The following is a 15,933-nucleotide window of genomic DNA, read 5'->3' as shown; positions in this document are numbered from 1 at the left end:
ACAAGTCAATCGTCCGCGTGCGTATACGTTGTCATCATTACACAAAAACATGAATGTGTCATTTGTATCTGCGTTGTAAATTCATAAACTAAAGCACCGTTTCGCTCTGAGAGGCGCGTTTGGCGTGCCTGTTCAGTGTTTACAAAGACGCGCTCCTCTTTAACGCTGTGGAGAGGCGGCGGCGGCGAGCGAGCGGCGAGGCTAGGGCGCGCCGGGAGCGACGCCGCAATCGTGCCCAGGTGCGCGATCCGCGCAGTTGGAAGAGAAAAGACTTTGTGTAAAATTAAAAGATTGTAAACCTGGCAAAGCCGTCTGGCGTTCAGTCTGTCGGTCCTGAAAGAACCCCACGGCACAAGACGTGTCACAAACGCTAACGTTAATTAGTTGTGCAAATACCTTTTACAACATTAACAGTTACATATACTATGTACAAACCAACAATTAACTTTCACTTTAATCATACTATCATTGTTGTGTTATTAAGCAAAATAAGCAATACTTTTACTTTTGTTGAAATGTTTACACTGTACACTTTTTTGTATTGGATGTTTAGCTTTATTTTTGCACATTTTAGCAAATAAGCAATACTTTTACTTTTGTTGAAATGTTTACACTTGTTACAGAATATTTCCGTTTTGCACTTTTTTGTATTGGATGTTTATCTTTATTTTTGCACATTTTAAAGCAAAATAAGCAATACTTTTACTTTTGAAATGCTTATACTATTCCAGAATATTAAGATTTGCACATTAAAAAGCAAATAAGCTACTTTTAATTTTGTTAAATGTTAAAAGTTTTAAATGTTTACATTGTTACAGAATATTTTGTCATGTTGTTGTCAATGTTGACCGAGTGGCCATACTTTTTTTTTTTTTGTAAATAAAAGCCATGCCTTTTGAAAAAACTGGCCTACATTTATTTTTTCCTCTTCATTTTAAATTAAAAAAAAAATCGGGAAAAGGAAAAATAATCTATAGATTAATCGAAAAAAAATAATCGACAGATTAACCGATTAATCGAAAAAAATAATCTATAGATTAATCGATAGAGAAATAATCGTTAGCTGCAGCCCTATTTCTTTTATAAACATTTCCCTAAACTTCAACACAATGTTAGATATGGAAAACTACAATAATAATATAATATATCAAGTTAATGTTTGTTTACACACCACGCCTCCAAGTTGAAAATCCACACCCGGCGAGAAATTCATCACATGAGCGAGACACGACAACACGCCTTTGGTTGTATTTATTATTGTTTTGGGGAAAAACAATAACAAACCTCGCCCATTTGGCTTTTAAATGTGCGACGTTCTTGTTTGACAGGTTCACACGTGACGTGTTAATCATTTTCGTGCCGCGTTCAGGTGCACAACGAGCTCCGGCGTCAGTGAACGCATCAGCCGGAAACATCGCGAGAGTTGTCACTCGCGTTACAAATCCCGACGAGATATATATAAACGACTGCCAGACGAGTAATTGGAGATAGTCACCTTAGCTTGTTAAATGTGAATATTTTACAAAAAAAGTGCGACGTTCTTGTTTTGACAGGTTTTACACGTGACGTGTTAATCACTCAGGTACACAACGAGCTTGGGCGTCAGTGAACGCATCACCCAGTGAGCAAACTTTGTCGACAAAAAAAAAAAAAAAACGGAAACATCGCGAGAGTTGTCACTCGCGTTACAAATCCCGACGAGATTTGAAAGATTGCCAGACGAGTAATTAAGAGATAGTCGCCTACTTGGGTTATGGTTGGTGTTTAGCGCGTTAAATGTGAACAGTTTGAGTAGAAGCGAGAAGAAAGTCCTTACCTTGACGCGGCCACTCGCCTGCCCCGACGACCGACTCGGGCTTCCCTCACTTCGCCGAGAGCAGCCGCATATTGACTGGGTTGGATGGCGGAGGGCGAGAGCCTCCACCCCTCTTCCTCTCGGCTCTTTTAAAGCATTTTTTTTACCTCTTTAACGACCTCCCAGCGCCGAGCTAGCGGGCTTTAATGGCGACACAGCGAGGCAGGATACAAACACTCCACGGGAGAAGTATGGAGTGAGAGGCGGGGACCAGGATTTACTACCTGAATCTGCCGCGCCTTGTGATTGGCTGACGTCCGCGCATCCTCTTCGTTCAGCCAATCAGAAGCGACGTACCTCATTGTCCACGTTTAAAGAGATACGTCAGAGCAAAACAGTGCAATGTCGTCAGTAATAATAATAATATATTGACTTATTATGCGTTCCCACCGTTTTAATTATAAACACATTTTAATTGGCCTTTTTCAAGACACGCACTCTCATCGCAGGGGGATTTATATTCGTTTTTTTTTTTTTCCAGCAGTAACAATTAACCACGTGGTACAGCCTGGAAAGGGATGATGTCATCGTAAAAATACTGCAAGCAGCCTGCAGTGATGCATGACAGCTTCACTCACTAATACGTGCAAATATTGGCTGATAAATATATTACTTTTAAATATATGTATTTTAATAATGGAAATATACTGTTCTGTATATGATTCATGTGTCACGTTACAATACTTTATAGTTCATGTATATATGTGTATTTATATAAATGATGCATGCATTTTTAAACATATACAGGTAAAAGCCAGTAAATTAGAATATTTTGAAAAACTTGATTTATTTCAGTAATTGCATTCAAAAGGTGTAACTTGTACATTATATTTATTCATTGCACACAGACTGATGCATTCAAATGTTTATTTCATTTAATTTTGATGATTTGAAGTGGCAACAAATGAAAATCCAAAATTCCGTGTGTCACAAAATTAGAATATTACTTAAGGCTAATACAAAAAAGGGATTTTTAGAAATGTTGGCCAACTGAAAAGTATGAAAATGAAAAATATGAGCATGTATAATACTCAATACTTGGTTGGAGCTCCTTTTGCCTCAATTACTGCGTTAATGCGGCGTGGCATGGAGTCGATGAGTTTCTGGCACTGCTCAGGTGTTATGAGAGCCCAGGTTGCTCTGATAGTGGCCTTCAACTCTTCTGCGTTTTTGGGTCTGGCATTCTGCGACTTCCTTTTCACAATACCCCACAGATTTTCTATGGGGCTAAGGTCAGGGGAGTTGGCGGGCCAATTTAGAACAGAAATACCATGGTCCGTAAACCAGGCACGGGTAGATTTTGCGCTGTGTGCAGGCGCCAAGTCCTGTTGGAACTTGAAATCTCCATCTCCATAGAGCAGGTCAGCAGCAGGAAGCATGAAGTGCTCTAAAACTTGCTGGTAGACGGCTGCGTTGACCCTGGATCTCAGGAAACAGAGTGGACCGACACCAGCAGATGACATGGCACCCCAAACCATCACTGATGGTGGAAACTTTACACTAGACTTCAGGCAACGTGGATCCTGTGCCTCTCCTGTCTTCCTCCAGACTCTGGGACGTCGATTTCCAAAGGAAATGCAAAATTTGCATGGTTGGGTGATGGTTTGGGGTGCCATGTCATCTGCTGGTGTCGGTCCACTCTGTTTCCTGAGATCCAGGGTCAACGCAGCCGTCTACCAGCAAGTTTTAGAGCACTTCATGCTTCCTGCTGCTGACCTGTTCTATGGAGATGGAGATTTCAAGTTCCAACAGGACTTGGCGCCTGCACACAGCGCAAAATCTACCCGTGCCTGGTTTACGGACCATGGTATTTCTGTTCTAAATTGGCCCACCAACTCCCCTGACCTTAGCCCCATAGAAAATCTGTGGGGTATTGTGAAAAGGAAGATGCAGAATGCCAGACCCAAAAACGCAGAAGAGTTGAAGGCCACTATCAGAGCAACCTGGGCTCTCATAACACCTGAGCAGTGCCAGAAACTCATCGACTCCATGCCACGCCACATTAACGCAGTAATCGAGGCAAAAGGAGCTCCAACCAAGTATTGAGTATTGTACATGCTCATATTTTTCATTTTCATACTTTTCAGTTGGCCAACATTTCTAAAAAATCCCTTTTTTGTATTAGCCTTAAGTAATATTCTAATTTTGTGACACACGGAATTTTGGATTTTCATTTGTTGCCACTTCAAATCATCAAAATTAAATGAAATAAACATTTGAATGCATCAGTCTGTGTGCAATGAATAAATATAATGTACAAGTTTCACCTTTTGAATGCAATTACTGAAATAAATCAAGTTTTTCAAAATATTCTAATTTACTGGCTTTTACCTGTATTGTTGGCAGAAAGAAACAACCCCTTTTGTGTGAGTGGGTGTGTGTGAGTGTGAATAGGGGAGGGAGGGTTTTTTTCTGGGTTGATGCACTAGTTGAAAGTGTATCGTGTGTTTTTTTTCTATGTTGATTTAATAAAAAAAAAATTTAAAAAAAACACCTCGTACCACATATACATCTCTCTCTTTTATTATACCCCCCTCTGTGCTCATTCAAACATGTATTCTGACATCCTCCGAGTGCACAAATCCAAATAAAAAGCCTAACGAGTCCCTTGAGGTGTGTGCTTCAGGGAGTTGTCGTAAAGTGTCCCGTTTGGGGGGGGGAAAGGGGAACGGGAAGTATCGGCCTATACAGTAGGAGTACACGAGTGTTTAAAAACTAAATATCATTGGATCACAGCACCAGAGCCCTGCTGGTTTTCGATCGTCAAGTCGAGGGTGCACTACTTAAAACAACCCCCCAAAGGAGTCACTAAATGCTACCCCTTCCCTCGTCTACTGTACATTCATTACTTTTCCTCGGTATACTCCAAGTTCCTCAGGGACGACATGTGATGTGTTATGAACGTTTCCAGAGTGCCAGTTCCTGATCAGTGACGCCGACGAGAGACAGCCCTGAGGCAAAAAAAAAAGGCGCACAAACAGGTTTGCGTAACTAAAGCGAAGCTCGTCGTCAAAAGTGTGCCGAGCGTACATGGCAACAATGCTCCTTGCTTTTAGTGGAGTTTAGGGTTCATAGGGTGGAGCAGTCGCCGGGCAGGTTTCCTCTCACTTTTGTTTACCATTCCAGTTTGTACTAGCAGAGCCACAGTCGCGACATTTCTACGTAAATGTGCATTGGGAGGAACTGTAGTCCAGTTTTGCAGACAGTGTAAATAAAAGGCAAACACGTGTAACGTTAACCCAATCCGATGAGGAACACATAGCATCTATCCACTTAGAATTCACACAGCGACTAAACAAGGAGCAATGTGGAGTGGAAAATAGCCTTTTTAGGGCCCGCATGGCCCATTGCATAAGGACTCCCAAAGTGAGTCCTTATGCAATGGGACATAAGGACCTATTGTTTTTCTAAGGTTTTATTAGGGCCCGCATGGCCCATTGTAAAAGGACTCCCAAAGGGAGTCCTTATGCAATGGGACATAAGGACCTATTGAATTTGTAAGGTTTTATTATTAGGGCCCGCATGGCCCATTGTATAAGGACTCCCAAAGGGAGTCCTTATGCAATGGGACATAAGGACCTAAAGTTAAAAGTAAAAGTTAAAGTACCAATGATTGTCACACACACACTAGGTGTGGCGAAATTATTCTCTGCATTTGACCCATCACCCTTGATCACCCCCTGGGAGGTGAGGGGAGCAGTGGGCAGCAGCGGTGGCTGTGCCCGGGAATCATTTTGGTGATTTAACCCCCAATTCCAACCCTTGATGCTGAGTGCCAAGCTCATGCCAAGATGAGGAACACATAGCATCTATCCACTTAGAATTCACACAGCAACTAAACAAGGAGCAATGTGGAGTGGAAAATAGCCTTTTTAGGGCCCGCATGGCCCATTGCATAAGGACTCCCAAAGGGAGTCCTTATGCAATGGGACATAAGGACCTATTGTTTTTCTAAGGTTTTATTAGGGCCCGCATGGCCCATTGTATAAGGACTCCCAAAGGGAGTCCTTATGCAATGGGACATAAGGACCTATTGAATTTGTAAGGTTTTATTATTAGGGCCCGCATGGCCCATTGTATAAGGACTCCCAAAGGGAGTCCTTATGCAATGGGACATAAGGACCTATTGAATTTGTAAGGTTTTATTATTAGGGCCCGCATGGCCCATTGTATAAGGACTCCCAAAGGGAGTCCTTATGCAACGGTCTAATTCAACTTTTAACCTAAAGTTAAAAGTTAAAGTTAAAGTACCAATGATTGTCACACACACACTAGGTGTGGCGAAATTATTCTCTGCATTTGACCCATCACCCTTGATCACCCCCTGGGAGGTGAGGGGAGCAGTGGGCAGCAGCGGTGGCCGCGCCCGGGAATCATTTTGGTGATTTAACCCCCAATTCCAACCCTTGATGCTGAGTGCCAAGCTCATGCCAAGATGAGGAACACATAGCATCTATCCACTTAGAATTCACACAGCGACTAAACAAGGAGCAATGTGGAGTGGAAAATAGCCTTTTTAGGGCCCGCATGGCCCATTGCATAAGGACTCCCAAAGGGAGTCCTTATGCAATGGGACATAAGGACCTATTGTTTTTCTAAGGTTTTATTAGGGCCCGCATGGCCCATTGTATAAGGACTCCCAAAGGGAGTCCTTATGCAATGGGACATAAGGACCTATTGAATTTGTAAGGTTTTATTATTAGGGCCCGCATGGCCCATTGTATAAGGACTCCCAAAGGGAGTCCTTATGCAATGGGACATAAGGACCTAAAGTTAAAAGTAAAAGTTAAAGTACCAATGATTGTCACACACACACTAGGTGTGGCGAAATTATTCTCTGCATTTGACCCATCACCCTTGATCACCCCCTGGGAGGTGAGGGGAGCAGTGGGCAGCAGCGGTGGCTGCGCCCGGGAATCATTTTGGTGATTTAACCCCCAATTCCAACCCTTGATGCTGAGTGCCAAGCAGGGAGGTAATGGGTCCCATTTTTATAGTCTTTGGTATGACTCGGCCGGGATTTGAACTCCCAACCTACCGATCTCAGGACGGACACTCTAACCACTAGGCCACTGAGTAGGTTACTAGGCCACTGAGTAGGTTAGAGCTATTGAATTTGTAAGGTTTTATTATTAGGGCCCGCATGGCCCATTGTATAAGGACTCCCAAAGGGAGTCCTTATGCAATGGGACATAAGGACCTATTGAATTTGTAAGGTTTTATTATTATTCTTTATTCTTTCTTTATTCTACCGCCGCCTCTTTGAGCACTAATTTGACCCACTTAACATGCTTCAAAACTCACCATATGTGACCCACACATCAAGACCTGCGAAAATTGTCTTTTAATAAAAAAAAAACGAACCCCAAAACTCAAAATGCGCTCTAGCGCCCCCTAGGGAAAAAAAACAACTAGACTGCCTGTAACTCCCACTAGGAAGGTCGGAGAGACATGAAACAAAAACCTTTATGTAGGTGTGACTTAGACCTAGATTTCATAATAGTATATTCTCGGGGCAAAAATCAACAGGAAGTTGGCAATTCCCCCTTCAAGATAAAAAAGTACTAAAAACAGTCACTTTTGCTTCTTTGAGCTGTAATTTGACCCCCTTAACATGCTTCAAAACTCACCATATTTGACCCACACCTGCGAAAATTGTCTTTTAATAAAAAAAACCGAACCCCAAAACTCAAAATTGCGCTCTAGCGCCCCCTAGGGAAAAAAAAAAACGAGACTGCCTGTAACTCCCACTAGGAAGGTCGGAGAGACATGAAACAACAACCTTTATGTAGGTGTGACTTAGACCTAGATTTCATAATAGTATATTCTCGGGCAAAAATCAACAGGAAGTTGGCAATTCCCCCTTCAAGACAAAAAAGTACTAAAAACAGTCACTTTTGCCTCTTTGAGCTGTAATTTGACCCCCTTAACATGCTTTAAAACTCACCATATTTGACCCACACCTGCGAAAATGGTCTTTTAATAAAAAAACCGAACCCCAAAACTCAAAATTGCGCTCTAGCGCCCCCTAGGAAGAAAAAAACAACTAGACTGCCTGTAACTCCCACTAGGAAGGTCGGAGAGACATGAAACAAATACCTTTATGTAGGTGTGACTTAGACCTAGATTTCATAATAGTATATTCTCGGGCAAAAATCAACAGAAAGTTGGCAATTCCCCCTTCAAGACAAAAAAGTACTAAAAACAGTCACTTTTGCTTCTTTGAACTGTAATTTGACCCCCTTAACATGCTTCAAAACTCACCATATTTGACCCACACCTGCGAAAATTGTCTTTTAATAAAAAAAACGAACCCCAAAACTCAAAATTGCGCTCTAGCGCCCCCTAGGAAAAAAAAAAACTAGACTGCCTATAACTCCCACTAGGAAGGTCGGAGAGACATGAAACAACAACCTTTATGTAGGTGTGACTTAGACCTAGATTTCATAATAGTATATTCTCGGGCAAAAATCAACAGGAAGTTGGCAATTCCCCCTTCAAGACAAAAAAGTACTAAAAACAGTCACTTTTGCCTCTTTGAGCTGTAATTTGACCCCCTTAACATGCTTTAAAACTCACCATATTTGACCCACACCTGCGAAAATTGTCTTTTAATAAAAAAACCGAACCCCAAAACTCAAAATTGTGCTCTAGCGCCCCCTAGAAAAAAAAAAAACTAGACTGCCTGTAACTCCCACTAGGAAGGTCGGAGAGACATGAAACAAAAACCTTTATGTAGGTGTGACTTAGACCTAGATTTCATAATAGTATATTCTCGGGCAAAAATCAACAGGAAGTTGGCAATTCCCCCTTCAAGACAAAAAAAGTACTAAAAACAGTCACTTTTGCCTCTTTGAGCTGTAATTTGACCCCCTTAACATGCTTTAAAACTCACCATATTTGACCCACACCTGCGAAAATGGTCTTTTAATAAAAAAACCGAACCCCAAAACTCAAAATTGCGCTCTAGCGCCCCCTAGGAAGAAAAAAAACAACTAGACTGCCTGTAACTCCCACTAGGAAGGTCGGAGAGACATGAAACAAATACCTTTATGTAGGTGTGACTTAGACCTAGATTTCATAATAGTATATTCTCGGGCAAAAATCAACAGGAAGTTGGCAATTCCCCCTTCAAGACAAAAAAGTACTAAAAACAGTCACTTTTGCCTCTTTGAGCTGTAATTTGACCCCCTTAACATGCTTCAAAACTCACCATATTTGACCCACACCTGCGAAAATTGTCTTTTAATAAAAAAACCAAACCCCAAAACTCAAAATTGCGCTCTAGCGCCCCCTAGGAAAAAAAACAAACTAGACTGCCTGTAACTCCCACTAGGAAGGTCGGAGAGACATGAAACAAAAACCTTTATGTAGGTGTGACTTAGACCTAGATTTCATAATAGTATATTCTCGGGGCAAAAATCAACAGGAAGTTGGCAATTCCCCCTTCAAGACAAAAAAGTACTAAAAACAGTCACTTTTGCCTCTTTGAGCTGTAGTTTGACCCCCTTAACATGCTTTAAAACTCACCATATTTGACCCACACCTGCGAAAATGGTCTTTTAATAAAAAAAACGAACCCCAAAACTCAAAATTGCGCTCTAGCGCCCCCTAGGAAGAAAAAAAAAAACTAGACTGCCTGTAACTCCCACTAGGAAGGTCGGAGAGACATGAAACAAATACCTTTATGTAGGTGTGACTTAGACCTAGATTTCATAATAGTATATTCTCGGGCAAAAATCAACAGGAAGTTGGCAATTCCCCCTTCAAGACAAAAAAGTACTAAAAACAGTCACTTTTGCCTCTTTGAGCTGTAGTTTGACCCCCTTAACATGCTTCAAAACTCACCATATTTGACCCACACCTGCGAAAATTGTCTTTTAATAAAAAAAAAACCCCCCAAAACTCAAAATTGCGCTCTAGCGCCCCCCTAGGAAAAAAAAAATAGACTGCCTGTAACTCCAACTAGGAAGGTCGGAGAGACATGAAACAAAAACCTCTATGTAGGTCTGACTTACACCTAGTTTTCATAATTGTATATTCTCGGGCAAAAATCAACAGGAAGTTGGCAATTCCCCCTTCAAGACAAAAAAGTACTAAAAACAGTCACTTTTGCTTCTTTGAGCTGTAATTTGACCCCCTTAACATGCTTCAAAACTCACCAAACTGAACGCACACATCAGGACTGGCAAAAATTGTGATCTAATAAAAAAAAAACCTAACCCCAAATCTCAAAATTGTGCTCTAGCGCAATTTTTTAATAAAACGCACAAAAAACTGCTCCTCGGATGAAAAAACTGACAAAACTGCCTGTAACTCCCACTAGGAAGGTCGGAGAGACATGAAACAAAAACCTTTATGTAGGTGTGACTTAGACCTAGATTTCATAATGGTATATTCTCGGGGCAAAAATCAACAGGAAGTTGGCAATTCCCCCTTCAAGACAAAAAAGTACTAAAAACAGTCACTTTTGCCTCTTTGAGCTGTAATTTGACCCCCTTAACATGCTTCAAAACTCACCAAACTGAACGCACACATCAGGACTGGCAAAAATTGTGATCTAATAAAAAAAAAAAAAACTAACCCCAAATCTCAAAATTGTGCTCTAGCGCAATTTTTTAATAAAACGCACAAAAAACTGCTCCTCGGATGAAAAAGCTGACAAAACTGCCTGTAACTCCCACTGGGAAAGTCGGAGAGACATGAAACAAAAACCTCTATGTAGGTCTCACTTAGACCTACATTTCATATATTGACAACCCCCAGCAAAAATCAACAGGAAGTTTGCTATTCCCCCTTCAAAACAAAATTTTTGTAAAAACCGGTCACATTCCTTCAAACATTATCTCCTCTGAGCGCGTTTGTCGTTTCGGCTTCAAACTAACACAGGAGAGAGATTAGACCCTTGTGATTAAAAGTTATCGAAAGAGTTTTAATACCGGCTCCGGTTTTGATTTTATGACCCTTCAAAGAGCCGCTGCGCTGATGCTGCTGTTTTTTCAAGAAGGCTGCTTAAAAGCAGGAAGCACCAGCGTGCCCACACAATGCAGACAAGGTAAGTACACTACACAAAAGTATTGGGACAATTCGGACTAAAAGTAGACAAAAGTATTGGGACACTTATGACGAAAACTGAACAAAAGTATTGGGACACTTAGGACTAGCACCTGCCAAATACGCGGGCCCGACCAATGCTGCTTGCAGCTTTAATTATTCTTTTTTTTTTAAATGGCGATTTGTTGTTAGTGGTGTAGTTGTCGGTGCTGCAGCATTAGAAGGGGAACCTAAAGCGTGTGGTTAGTAAAGCTCCAGTAGATTGTGTTTGCTCCGTGAACCCTGTGTGCAGACTGTACAAAAGATGAGCAGATGAGTGGTTGTCCAGAGAGGGACTACACACGTGACCTCATTGGTATAGCGCACGGTTAAAGGACATCTGAATATTTTTCACGTTAAGTGCAGCGAAGCGCGATACAATGTTAATGTTTTTCTCGCCTCCCCGAAGATTTGTGCCAATTTAATCAAATTAAGGAACATTTAAAAATTAAAGCTGCAAGCAGCGTTGGTCGGGCCCGCGTATTTGGCAGGTGCTAGTCCTAAGTGTCCCAATACTTTTTTTCCAGTGTAGGTGTCCCAATACTTTTGTCAAGTGGTAGTCCTAAGTGTCCCAATACCTTTCTCAAGTTTAGGCGTAAGTGTCCCAATACTTGTGTCCAGTGTAAGTGTCCCAATACTTTTGTGCAGTGGTAGTCCTAAGTGTCCCAATATTTTTGTCAAGTTGTAGTCCTAAGTGTCCCAAAACTTTTGTCCAGTGTAAGTGTCCCAATACTTTTGTCCAGTTTTGGTCATAAGTGTCCCAATACTTTTGTCCAGTGGTAGTCCTAAGTGTCCCAATACTTTTGTCAAGTTGTAGTCCCAAGTGTCCCAATACTTTTGTCCAGTTTTCGTGCTATGTGTCCCAATACTTTTGTCCAGTGGTAGTCATAAGTGTCCCAATACTTTTGTCTACTTTTAGTCCGAATTGTCCCAATACTTTTGTCTAGTGTACCTACCTTGTCTGCATTGTGTGGGCACGCTGGTGCTGCCTGCTTTTAAGCAGCCATCTTGAGAAAACAGCAGCATCAGCGCAGAGGTTCTTTGAAGGGTCATAAAATCAAAACCGGAGCAGGTATCAAAACTCTTTCGCCAACTTTTAATCAGAAGGGTTCAATCTCTCTCCTGTGTTAGTTTGAAGCCGAAACAACAAAGGCGCTCAGAGGAGATAATGTTTGAAGAAAGGTGACCCGGTTTTTAAAAAAATTTTGTTTTGAAGGGGGAATAGCAAACTTCCTGTTGATTTTTGCTGGGGGTTGTCAATGTATGAAATGTAGGTCTAAGTTAGACCTACATAGAGGTTTTTGTTTCATGTCTCTCCGACCTTCCCAGTGGGAGTTACAGGCAGTTTTGTCATTTTTTTCTTCCGAGGAGCAGTTTTTTCTGCGTTTTATTCCAAAATTGCGCGCAATTTAGGAGATTTGGGGTTAGGTTTTTTTATTAGATCGCAATTTTTGCCAGTCCTGATGTGTGCGTTCAGTTTGGTGAGTTTTGAAGCATGTTAAGGGGGTCAAATTACAGCTCAAAGAGGCAAAAGTTACTGTTTTTAGTACTTTTTTGTCTTGAAGGGGGACTTGCCAACTACTTCCTGTTGATTTTAGCCCGACAATGTACTATTATGAAATGTAGGTCTAAGTCAGACCTACATAGAGGTTTTTGTTTCATGTCTCTCCGACCTTCCTAGTGGGAGTTACAGGCAGTCTGGTTTTTGTTTTTTCCTAGGGGGCGCTAGAGCGCAATTTTGAGTTTTGTGGTTCGGTTTTTTTTTTTAAAAAGGCAATTTTCGCAGGTCTTGATGTGTGGGTCAAATATGGTGAGTTTTGAAGCATGTTAAGTGGGTCAAATTACAGTTTAATGTGGCGGCGGAAGAATAAAGAATAAAGAATAAAACCTTACAAATTCAATAGGACCTTATGTCCCATTGCATAAGGACTCCCAAAGGGAGTCCTTATGCAATGGGCCATGCGGGCCCTAAAAAAACAAAACACATATAAAGCACCAATACCGTATTTTTCGGACTATAAGTCGCAGATTTTTTCATAGTTTGCGACTTATGTGTGGAATGATTAACACATTAGCGTAAAATATCAAATAATATTATTTAGCTCATTCACGTAAGAGACGAGACCAGTGGTTCTTAACCTTGTTGGAGGTACCAAACCACACCAGTTTCATATGCGCATTCACCAAACCCTTTATAGTGAAAAATAAAATGTTTATTTTTTAAATTCAAGACAAAGTTATATGTTTTTGGTAACACTTTAGTATGGGAAACATATTCTAAGTAATAAAGACTTAATTTAGAGTTATTTGGTTAGGGTTAGGGTCAGGGTTAGGGTTATAATAAGGCCATGCTGAATAAGGCATTAATAAGTAATTAATAATTAGGGCTGTGAATCTTTGGGTGTCCCACGATTCGATTCAATATCGATTTTTAGGGTCACGATTTGATTCAAAATCGATTTTTTTTCGATTCAACGCGATTCTCGATTCAAAAACGATATTTTCCCGTTTCAAAAGGATTGTCAATTGTCGGAGGCAGATATTTACATATATCCGAATTTTAAGTTGTACTTCTTCCATTTCTTTGTCATATTTGAAAACAGCTTGTGTTTTCCATTTATTCTCTTGATGCTCTGTCAGCAAGTATACTGTGTGTGATAACCTTGAGTTCTTTGGAATGTGTTTAGACTAGCATTTTGTTTTGGCTACAGAGATGGGACGAGAGAGAGAGGGTGGTGGGATCGGGAAGACGGACCATTTTGGGGAGGCGCGATAGATTGTTCTATGGTTAGACTGGTCTCAATCAATGTATATTGGCAAAGCTTTGAGAATATACAACAAAATACCTATTCTGTCTCTGGTGGTTTTTCAACTCAGCTTTAAGTGTCGGAAAGAACTTGGGAGCGAATTGTGACTTGAATTCCCTGGGAGGAAAAACTGGTCCAAATAATGTAAATTTGTTTTAACTATTAAATGAACCAAAAATATGACTTATTTTATCTTTGTGAAAATATTGGACACAGTGTGTTGTCACGCGATGCAAGTGTAAGCCACTGTGACACTATTGTTCTTTTTTATTTTTATAAATGTCTAATGATAATGTCAATGAGGGATTTTTAAATCACTGCTATGTTGAAATTGTAACTAATATTGATAATATTCATTTTTGTTATATCCTACTTTTGGTTTGTTCTGTGTCATGTTTGTGTCTCCTCTCAATTGCTCTGTTTATTGCACTTCTGAGTGTTGCTGGCTCGGCTTTGCTTTTGGAATTGGATTGCATTGTTATGGTATTGCTGTGTATTGTTTTGTTGGATTGATTAATAAAAAAAATTTTTAAAAAAGAAAAAGAAAATAAATTAAAGCTGCAAGCAGCATTGGTCGGGCCCGCGTATTTGGCAGGTGCTAGTCCTAAGTGTCCCAATACTTTTGTCTACTTTTAGTCTGAAGTGTCCCAAGACTTTTGTCTAGTGTACCTACCTTGTCTGCATTGTGTGGGCACGTTGGTGCTTCCTGCTTTTAAGCAGCCACCTTAAAAAAACAGCAGCGCAGAGGTTCTTTGAAGGCTCATAAAATCAAAACCGGAGCAGTTAGAAAAATTATTTCGATAAGTTTTATTTGGAAGGGTTCAATCTCTCTCCTGTGTTATTTTGAAGCTGATACGACAAACGCGTTTAGAGGAGATAATGTTTGAAGAGAAGTGACCGGTTTATAAAAAAAAAATTGTTTTGAAGGGGAAATTGCAAACTTCCTGTTGACTTTTGCTGGGGGTTGGCAATATATGAAATGTAGGTCTAAGTGAGACCTACATAGAGGTTTTTGTTTCATGTCTCTCCGACCTTCCCAGTGGGAGTTACAGGCAGTTTTGTCATTTTCTTTCTTCCGAGGAGCAGTTTTTTCTGCGTTTAATACAAAAATTGCGCTAGAGCGCAATTTTGAGATTTGGTGTTAGGTTTTTTTTATTAGATCGCAATTTTTGCCAGTCCTGATGTGTGTGTTCAGTTTGGTGAGTTTTGAAGCATGTTAAGAGGGTGAAAATACAGCTCAAAGAGGCAAAAGTTACTGTTTTTAGTACTTTTTTGTCTTGAAGGGGGAATTGCCAACTTCCTGTTGATTTATGCCCGAGGAAATTAATTAATGAAAAGTAGGTCTAAGTAAGACCTACATAGAGGTTTTTGTTTCATGTCTCTACAACATTCGTACTGGGAGTTATAAGCAGTTTTCTTTCTAGGGGGGCGCTAGAGCGCAATTTTGAGTTTGGGGGTTTGGTTTTTTGATAAAAAGTTTTGCCGTATATTACTGATGTGTGTGTATGTGTGTGAATAATAATAATAAAACCTTACAAATTCAATAGGTCCTTATGTCCCATTGCATAAGGACTCCCTTTGGGAGTCCTTATACAATGGGCCATGCGGGCCCTAATAAATAAAATCTGAATCACACAACGTGAGAATCGCGATTCGAATCGATTTTTTCCCACACCCCTATTAATAATGAATAGTTAAGAGCCAATATGTTACTAATTTGCATGTTAATAAGCAACTAATAAAGGTGAATATGTTCCCCATACTAAAGTGTTACCATGTTTTATTACTGGTGCACAAAATGAAGCGTGCATGAACATCACCTTGTTCAAACAACAAAACCAACACAGTGCATAAACTCACAACAAATCAGTCAGCTGTTGCCGTATCCGTAATACGCCGATAGGGAGAAGTTTGTATTTACACGATGAGTCGGGTGTGTTTTGACCTCCACCAAACCCCTGAGCCCGACTCACCGAACCCCTAGGGTTCCATCCAACCCAGGTTAAGAACCACTGGACTAGACGTATAAGATTTCATGGGATTTAGCGATTAGGAGTGACAGATTGTTTGGTAAACGTATAGCATGTTCTATATGTTATAGTTATTTGAATGACTCTTACCATAATATGTTACGTTAACATACCAGTTGGTTATTTATGCCTCATATAACGTACACTT

The 15,933-nt window shown here is 40.5% G+C and overlaps 1 protein-coding gene across 1 annotated transcript in view; it reads right to left on the bottom strand.

Annotated features, from left to right (window-relative positions):
• The window catches only part of LOC133577504 (ubiquitin thioesterase Zranb1-like), a 70,278-nt gene extending 68,242 nt beyond the window's left edge, over positions 1–2,036 (bottom strand). The window contains exon 1 of the mRNA XM_061931442.2: positions 1,817–2,036. The gene's annotated coding sequence lies outside the window, so the exon portion shown is untranslated. The remainder of the gene's footprint in view (positions 1–1,816) is intronic.
• Between the last annotated feature and the right edge of the window lie 13,897 nt (positions 2,037–15,933).

This window comes from Nerophis lumbriciformis, linkage group LG02, assembly GCF_033978685.3.
Source record: "Nerophis lumbriciformis linkage group LG02, RoL_Nlum_v2.1, whole genome shotgun sequence".
Lineage (NCBI taxonomy): Eukaryota > Metazoa > Chordata > Actinopteri > Syngnathiformes > Syngnathidae > Nerophis > Nerophis lumbriciformis.
This window is presented reverse-complemented; position numbering and strand designations above follow the sequence as displayed.